This window comes from Vipera berus (genome assembly GCF_964194415.1).
Source record: "Vipera berus genome assembly, chromosome: 2".
Classification (NCBI taxonomy): domain Eukaryota; kingdom Metazoa; phylum Chordata; class Lepidosauria; order Squamata; family Viperidae; genus Vipera; species Vipera berus.
Genome location: NC_138203.1, coordinates 240,191,280 through 240,201,354, shown reverse-complemented (window position 1 = coordinate 240,201,354; position 10,075 = coordinate 240,191,280).

Below are 10,075 nucleotides of genomic sequence, written 5' to 3'. Positions count from 1 at the left end.
TTAAAAAGACACTTAAGAAGCTGGACAATATTTGATTTTAAGTCCACACCTATCAGAAAGAGGACAGGAAGACAAAAAGAACATTATTCAGACACGTGGTAGCCATAACTTTGGATTATAATTATTTTTATAAAAATGTCTTTTTAAAACACACTCTTTTTCATCAAATTAAATAAGAATTTGGGACAATTTTTCTGCATGACGCTAATCAAAGCAATTCCAGAAGAGTGATTCTCCCCATCCTTGTTGGTATTAGTTTGCTAGTTCTCATTCAAGTAAAGGCTGTATATGGTCATGAAGAATTGATTGGTTACACTTTGGTCTGATTTTGTGGCTAGTGGTTTTATAAATTTTTATGCAATCAGCAAAAGCATAAAGGCTTAAAATATTGAGGCAGATGCAAAAACACATATGTGATGAAATACTTTTTTTAACTGTGCCCTATGCTCACAAGTTCCTGGGCCCGTTTGATGGCTAGGAGATTTATTGTTCCTTATGAAAGCTCTGAATTTGTGGAATATGCTGCAGTAGTCTTTGGAATGATAATATGCAGTGCTATAACTTGCCAGGCATATTTGTAGGAATGATAATTACTTTAATATAAAGATTAATGCACTGGCATAATTCCTATTCATCTTAATGGAACATGCACAGAAAAATATTGTGGTGAATTGTACCCTAGGGTTGTAATAACCCACTTAACTTACAATTTAACCAGTACACTAGGAAGAAATAACAACATATAAATAGTTGGCAGTGTGCACAAGGAGAAACCTGAAAGCTACCAGCAAAATTAAATAAATACAGCAGCCCTCTTTGTTCCTGTGAAACATTTTACCCATACAAGGCTCAGCTAGAAGCTTAAAGGAATCTGAAACCTTTCTTAGAAATATCCAGAGAGAGATGCTTTTGGAAATAAGGAGATTTTGGAAAGAAGGAGATTTTATTGACTAAGCCCTCTGAATCAGCTCTTCAAACTCAATTGTCAGATGGAATCAGGTACCTTCAGAACATTTTGGAAAGAATTCCAAAGGTAATTCAGGGATTTGATAGATTTTTTTAGTGCTTTCTGCTTCACAGTGTTTTTTCTTGCCATATATGAATAAAGGAGAAAGTGGTTTGAAAAGTAGGATGACTGAGTAGTCAGCTAATGAGTTTTATCATTTCATAAATCCTATCATTTAGAGTGTTTGAGGGGAGTTGTCAGAATCCACTTATATCACATTCATAAATGTATGTTTAAAACATTACCCCCCCCCCCCGGATTCTGCCATCTCCTGAGGAAGGAGGAGCGGATGTGGATTCAGCCTGCCTTAGGTTATTTCAAAGACCAAGGGAAACCTTTTGAACTGGGGGAACAAAGGGGAAGGTTAGGGAAGAAGGCATCTGGCCTGTGTCTCCATTTGAAACTGTAAAGGAAGAAGGCAATAACCGTAAAAGATCCGAAGTTCCCTTTTCCCCACAAAAGGGATGACACGAAGTAATGATGGGGGGCTGACCAAATGGGGTTGAGGGAAGGGGGGTTGAACCGGGAACTCTTTATAAAGTTTCAATCTGTAAAACAATACCAGGTCCTGTCTTGTATTTCCACAACCAAACATGTCCTAGTAAAAATTCCTTTTGGACTAGAACTGACTCCAAGAGTTTTTGTTTTCCTAAGACGTGGATTGGGGTGGGTCCTGACAGGAGTGCTGCTCTGGAATGGGACAGCTTGCTACAGCCAGCTGGCCACAGCCAACTTACTGCAGCCAACTCACTGCGGGACAATTTAACAATTCTATTTAATTATTTAAAATAAATAAACATTATTTTAATTTTTGCCATTCACAGTTCCCTCTGGTTCAGCTTTAACCTCCCTTTTCATTCTTTCTTTAATGATTCTATTCCACCATGTCTTTGATATTAGTGTAACTCTTGTCCTGCAGTGAGTTTGTCCTGCAGCCAGTTGGCCATGGCAAGTTGGCGGTGGCGAGTTGGCGGTGGCGAGTTGGCCACAGCGAATTGTTGTAGACCCTGCTGTTCTGCTTCTGGCCTCTCCTACTCCCTGTTAGATTTTATTTAGGCAATTTTGCTTGCATGGAAAGAGGAAAAGAGAAACCTAGACTTGTGCATTTGTTCCTCTTTGTCCATATTTCCCATATGTACATGAAGGAATTGGATCTCATTCATAATCAAGCTCACCTATTTGCATGTGACATACAGAAAGGAGGAAGTCTCAAAAGGAGAAGGATCAAACAAAGTGGTAATAGAAGTAAAATTGCAAAGGCAAACAATATCCAGCTCCAAATGCCTGAAGAGCTAAGCCAAAAAGCCAGAGACAATGTCATGCTAGCCTCCAGGAAAGTCTGCTGGAGAATAACACATCTACTTAGAAGAAAGAAAGTCCTTACTTACAACGAGTAACCTTTTACACAGGCTGGGTTATAAGAACAAATAAAAATGTCTAGGAAATAATTTCACTCACCCAATAAAGTCACAAATGCAACCAACCCTCTCTATTAGTAGGAGTCATAGCAGTCATCCAAAACAAATTAGTTCTATGATATGCTATTGTTCCCCAGATTAAAAGGCTAACACTGATCTACAGATGGAAAATTAGAGAAACATCTGAAAAAGTAACTATGGCAGTGATGGTCCACTTTAATCCTGTTTACCTAGATTGGGCAAATTCATGTTCTGGATGTGACAAAAAAGACCAAATATACAGATACCCTGAAAATTGCACTTTTGAATAGCATAGGCTTAGAACTCAAAATGAAAGTCTCAGCATTTGACTCAGTTGTGCCCAGAATCCTGTTGAAGACCAAAATGATATTTAACCAATAGAAACAGTGATCTTCCACATGCACTTAAATAAATACTGGCTGGGATAGCCCAATTTAGTCACATCTGACTTTAAAATATCTCAGTGGCCATAAGGTTCCTGCAAACTGGATGAGTCCATACATCATCAGACTGGTTTTGCCTTGGAGGCTGTTGTCAGAGTCTCTGTTCAAATTCCTCATGCAGACAATGCTGCAAGGCATAAAAAATTCAAAGGATAAATAGCTAATTCCCTCCTGAGCTGTCCCAAGAAAGGTTATTTGTTGCATAAATGCTTCCCACTTGAGATCTGCTCGTCTCTCACTGGCTCTCTCCACCGTACCTCTAATACACATTGACCGGATGCTGTTCTCAGCCAGAGCGCATAAAGCTGCCTATGAAATTTTAATGAGCATGGATCACAGAGGAGGAGGAGGAGGAGGAGGAGGAGGAAGAAGAAGAATGGGGAAAAAAAGAATGTAACTCTGTTGGGTAGATACCATTTAAATTATTATGGAGCTGATGGAGGATGTAAAACAGCATCAGTTTATTTGTTCTAAACTGGTTCTATTTAATTTTACATATTTTAATTTTACATTATGGATGTTTTATTGAGTTTTTAATTGAAATTATATTGCCCTTTCAGTTGACATACAGCTATTGTTAACGGCTGAGTGTGGATAGGCTGTAGAATCTGTGGACAGTGGTCGGTATGCATCAAATAAAAGGGAAAGGGTTTTCATCTTTCAGCATGGGAGCTGAACTGGAACATTTCTTTAGGTTGAGCCATTCATCGCAGCATATGGGAAACAATTACAAAATAGCTCTCAGGAACAGATGAACTTCTGATACTTATTTCTAGTTACCAAAAATAATAGCAGGGGAATCTGAGGAGCTGTCTCACCCCAATGGGATTAGCCTGGCACGCTTGGGGCTTGCTGCAGACCCTGTCTGCTAAGGAATTTTGGCTGTTGGGATCAAGGAGAAGACCTTTTTCTGCTGTGGCACCCACACTGTGGAATAGTCTACTATTGGAGGTGAGATCTGCTCTCACCCTCCCGGCCTTTCACAGGGGTCTAAAAACCTGGCTTTGCCACTTGGCTTAGTCCCAATGGGGATGATTGACAGAATAAGAAGACCTCACGGCCATGTCATCTATCTCCTTGACCTTAACTCTTATGTAACTTTTCAAATTTTAATTATTTATCTTTTTTATCATTTGTAAACCACCCAGAGTTGTCTTACTGGTGAGATGGGTAGCATATAAATTTAATAAATAAAATAAATAAACAAGAAATCTGTGATTCTGGAGGTGTATCCACACAGATACTCATTTTTCTGTGTAATGCCAGTGAATAAGATGTGAAGACTACAGATTAGGGTAAAAACAGTATAATAGAAGAGAGTCAGTTTGGTTTAATCATTCAGTTTCCTAGAAGATCATGAGTTCTAGTCAGTGGTGGGACTCAGCCAGTTCGCACCACTTCGGCAGAACCGGTAGCTAATTTTTTGTTTCCCAGGCCCAGAATGGACTTCCAGAAGCGGCATCCACACAAAGAACCTGTTGTTCACATATTTGAATCCCAGCACTGGTTCTAGTCCACACACAGCTTGCTGGGTGATCTCAAGCAGAATAGAGCTGGAGAGGACCTTGGAGGTCTTCTAGTCCAACCCCCTGCTCAAGCAGGAGACCCTATACTGTATTATATGTGATTATCAATACTGTTTTAACATAGATTCGCGAGTCAGCTCTGTTTGACAGCTGACAGCTGCACACACGGTTTTCGTTGACAGCTCCACACGCGGCTACAGTTGACAGCTGAGTTTGACAGCTGCACACATGGTCCGCGCGGATTGGAAGGAGCTGAAATGGCAGGAAGCATTCTAAGACAGGGATTGGCTAGCCACTCGCTGACATCCCTATATAAGGGGGAGATTGTCCCCTTGTTGTTCGTTCCTGTGAGGCAAATAAAAAGAGCTGTTTGAACTTTAAGCCTGCTGTCTTCCTCCTTACTGGAACCCGCCGCGAACAAAACATATACCATTTCAGACAAGTGACTTACATGAAAGTAAGTCTCTTCTTAAAAAACCCCAGTGATGGAGCACCCACAACTTCTGAAGGCAAGCTGTTCTACTGGTTAATTGTCCTCACTGTTAGAAAAAAAAATCCTTAATTCCAGGTTGCTTCTCTCTTTGATTAGTTTTTATCCATTATTTCTTCTCTTGGGCCAGTCACTTTCTCTTAGCTCTAGGAAGGAGGCAATGGCATACCATTTCTGAAATACCTTGCCAAAAAAACCTCAGAGAGTTCTCCAGGCATTTGCCAGGAATCAGGACTGGCTTGAAGGCACCCTTCCCCTCCCCACCTACTAGCTATCATTAAAAATCTTTTCATCAGTTTTTATTTATTTATTTATTTATTTATTTATTTTATTTTAATTCCATTTATATCCCGCCCTTCTCCGAAGACTCAGGGCGGCTTACAAGCTTAGCAGTAGCCTTCATTCTATGTATATGCCTGCTTATTAGGGCTTTCACACACACCCCCAAGCGGCATTATTACAAAGTCAGCTTAATTGCCCCCAACAATCTGGGTCCTCATTTTACCTACCTCGGAAGGATGGAAGGCTGAGTCAACCTTGAGCCTGGTGGGACGCGAACCTGCACTAATTGCAGGCAGCTGGTGTTACTTAAGGAGGCATTAGCCCACTGCTCCACCAAGGCTCTTGTTATTTGAAAGATTGAAGATTCAGAACAGCAGTTGGAGAAAGCTAGGAAAAGTTTGAATGGAGGAGAAATGGGCAGTGGTGGGAGTCAAATATGTGAACAACTGGTTCTCTTGTGTGGATGCCACTTCTGGAAGTCCATTCTGAGCCTGGGCAACAAAAAATTAGCTACCAGTTTGGCCGAACTGGTGAGAACTGGCTGAAATTGGGAAAAACTGATAGGCAAAGACTGAGAAACAACTTCTTCAAGCATTTTCATTCTATTAGATGTGCTATTCATATGTGTCATATAAAACTCTCTCTTTTTTCAGTTCAGGCCTACAGGTAAGATTAAGGGAGTTGCCCTTTGAGATCTGACATTATAAATAACTTGCAATTAAAACACAAGCTGAATAATAATGTAGTTGTGATGCTCTTTGCATTAAAAAAACTGTGCATTTTTTAAAAAGAATATGTCAAAACTGCATTTTAATTGATCTTTTCCCCTTGCTTTTCCCTGTTTCTTAGGAACTGGTGTTCATATTTCAGAGAGCAGTAAAACACGTTGCAGATCAATAGATTTGTATTTTTTTTCCTGATCTGTGGATGATTAGGGAAAAATGCATTCCAAAATGTATATTGATATTTGTATAAATGCAGGTAAGAAATACATGATTTTTCATGAAGTTAATGAAATATATATTTGTATATTTGTAATAAGCAATGATTTTTTACTCTATTTCTTTGCCTCATATTGTCATTTCTTGAATACTTTTCTGTAGCAGCCTACATAAGTATATAGCGGTATTATAGAAGCCTAACACTATGACACAGAATTCTTGTGTTAGTAGCTTATGCTAAACATATCTAGTTTACCATGATCATATAATTCTTTTTATTCATTTCATTATTTGTGTAGAAAATGAATTAGAAGACATCATGTCTAATGCGTATCTTCCTCCTTCCTGGAAAGAAAATCCTAAACTGATACATTTGTTCAACTTCTCACTTATTTCTTAAGATGCTAATTGTGCTATTGATAGATTATTAACAAAGAAAGTATCTGTGGTTAATTTGTATGTGAACATTCTCTTTGGCTATTGAGTTATGTCCCCCAGCCAGCCCCACTAAGAAGACCATATCATGAAATCAGCTCTGCAGGAAGGCTAAAATTAAATTTATTGAGATTCTCTATTATAACAGAATCTTGCAAATCTGATTATACTGTATATTTTATTTTATTTATTTTTTATTTTAATCCCATTTATATCCTGCCCTTCTCCGAAGACTCAGGGCGGCTTACAATTTAAGCACAAACCAATGTGCTTAGCAATAGCCTTCATTCTAAATATATGCCTGCTTATTAGGGCTTTTGGGGCCCCCCAAGCGGCATTATTACAAAGTCAGCTTATTGCCCCCAACAATCTGGGTCCTCATTTTACCTACCTCGGAAGGATGGAAGGCTGAGTCAACCTTTCCTTCTTGTAGTTCAGTCAATTAGAGAGGTGTCTGTTTGAGTCACTTCTGAATGTTATTTGGATGTGGAACATAAAAAATGTTTCAGCCCTTTTGTCTAGGCAACAGATTCTGCCTATGTCACTTGACAATGAGATGGGTGGCGTATAAATGAAATAAATAAAATCTCTATCAAGATCCTTACTCTCTACAGCATCACATTTCTAAACTTTTAGCTCAGTAACCTTAGCACTGAAGTGGGTCCATAGATAGGCCTGGCTTATTCAAGATGAGAATTCTGCAAAACATTTTAGAGGCTTATAGCTAAATAGTTTCAGAGGAATTTACTGCTATATTTTAAATATTGCTTTTAGGGGGAAAATGCATCAGTAGAAAATGGTAACTGTGCATTTCTTCAGGGTTTTGAGCAACATTAGCAAATAAACTTTTCCCAAGTCTTATACTGTCTCAGATATGACTCATTCTTCTTTATCTGCACCATCTTTTTTTTAAAAAAGATTTTAAACGAATTATGAAGCTCTTTCAAAAATAAAAGATAAACATGACCTAAGATAAAGTAAGATGAAAGAAAAGAAAAAGAAAAAAGTGGCATGAAATATTTAAAAAAGTGCATAAGAAAATACACATAGAAGAAAGGAAAAAAAAGAGAGAAAATTTTACAGACTCATGTTGTCTTCATTGCCACAAGATCCTGCATGACTTTGAAAACTATGGCTCATTTCAGGTTTTCCTAGGTCAAGCATTTAGGTTTCAAAATTCAGAAAATTATACAAATTTGTCTGCAATTGCATCCAGACAGGATTAGAAATCTTGAGAGAAGCTAACCATATATGACATATATTGATTTTGGTATTTGAATAAACCAGACTACAAGCAAAAAAAACCCCAAGGCACTGAGTAGACTTGAGCTCCATGGAAACCAACGTACGGTTCTTGCACTCTATCTCCTAATGATCAGCACAACCTGCTGTGATCTTTTTGGTCCCTCAGGACAGGCCCAGCTCACTTCAGGAAGAGCAAAAATAAAGCCTGTGAAGTGCACACTGGGGCCACCTAAAATAATCTCCGGCCACCACTGACTCCACTCAATGCGGCATCTTAAATATTTCATTGAATGTTATTATGTATTCAACTCACGTTGCAGAAGAAAGTTCTAATCATAGACAAACATATCAACAGCACCTTCAGTGGTTTTATGGGGAGGTTAGTGTAATATTTGTGCTCATTATGAAAAAATGAATTGTAACTGGGAATGGGGAAAGTCTTGGTTGGCTTTGGAGAATGGGAAAAAGCCTGGGACATGTCCTATATATGTGCATGCTGTAGGGGAAAACATCACCCATTCTGAAATCACAGGAAAATATATTAACCCCTGGTTTTCTTTCATGTACATTATGAGTGAGGAGGGGGAAGCCACTTTGAATATGGAGGCAAGCATTAACAGGAGCTAATGATCTCGGCTATGAAATTAATTTGTCAGAACAGGACATGACTCCTTGCTGCTATTATTTTTCTTTTTCTTTTTTACATTGCACAATTGCCAAGACAGGAGATGTTTTCATCATTGATGCAGAAAACTGGAGAGGTATGCAGCAAAGGTGAACTATCTCAATAGACATACTTCAAAGGTACCCAATTCCCATTTTTTTTTCTTACCACTTCAGGGAAAAGGCTCCAGTGAAGAAGCATCTTTTAATATGTTCTGGGTGGAGGTTGCCAGATCTACTCCATTTGTATTCCAGAATGGTACTATATTTATCAAGGGTTGCATGATAAAAAATGCTTTTAATCACATGCTTAATTATGTTTTATGGCTATGGTAATTCCTCATTTGGCAGTGTGTGATCTCCTTCTCACAAAAATAATAGTCTGTCCAAGCAAGAATGGGAAAGCCTCTCATTTCTAATCGTAGAAAGTTTTCTACTTGCACATTTTAAAAATAACCTCCAATTATCTTTTTTCCTCTTCTGTTCAATTTTCCTGATTTTCAGAGACCACCTGAACAAATAGTTTTCTTGGCAAGGTTTTCAGAAGTGGTTTGTCATTGCCTCCTTCCTAGGGCTGAGAGAGTATGACTGGCCCAAGGTCACCCAGCTGGTTTTGTGCCTAAGGCAGAACTAGAACTCACAGTCTTCCAGTTTCTAGCTTTATGGCTTAATGACCACACCAAACTGGCTCTCCAAATTATCCCAATGATGGCTATTTTAAAGCCTCTCTTTCTGCCCAGAGATGTTTTTGATAGCCACATCCCAGAAGGGTGTGAAGTATGATTATTTATGGTAGAACACCATTATATGATTTGTCTAGTTTTGGCTTTGCATGTTGTGTGAGCCCTGATACTATGGTTTGTACATAATAGCTTACATTTTAGTATATCTCATAGTCATGGGTCAAAGGAAGAATTAAAAGTTAAATAAAGAAGATAAAACAAATTGCAGTAGGTTAAGAAGTGAGTATAACAAGAAAAGGAGAATGAGAAAATATAGTGGCATTAGTAAGAATACTAAGAGTAGAAAATAATAAAAACCTGCTTAGCGCTGTAAGACAACGTGGTACTTGTGGATCCAACTAGGTAGACTTATCGTGTTCTAATTGTAGTTGCTACGATACAAAACTTTGCACAACTTTCTTAAAGGTTTCTCTAAACTAGTCCCTTGCTGGGGAGATTAATAGTAGGCACAAGGTTTGGTACAGAGGGCAAGACAGAAGCAAATGCAGTGCTGGATCAGCCTCTGTATCTGAAATGTTCTTGATAAGAGGAAGTGTGAAATATTTCCCCCTTCACCTTTGAGGGTAAGGTTAAATCTCACCAAAATAAAGGTCCTTCTGCATGGAAATGTAATAAAGATTTTTGAGAATAATATAAGGGGTGCACATAAGGACATCAAGGGTGAAATTATGTTTTAGACATATCATTTTGTAAATCTAAATCAAATGTAGTGTGTTTAACCTTAGGAATGGCTTTCTTAAATCCAGCCAGAGCAAGGTGTGCAATAGATAAAGTTTGCAATAAGCTAAATAAACTGGCAGAGACTTTATCATGATTTTATACACCTCAGTCATGTTTTGCCAGACTTGCATTATTCCTCTTA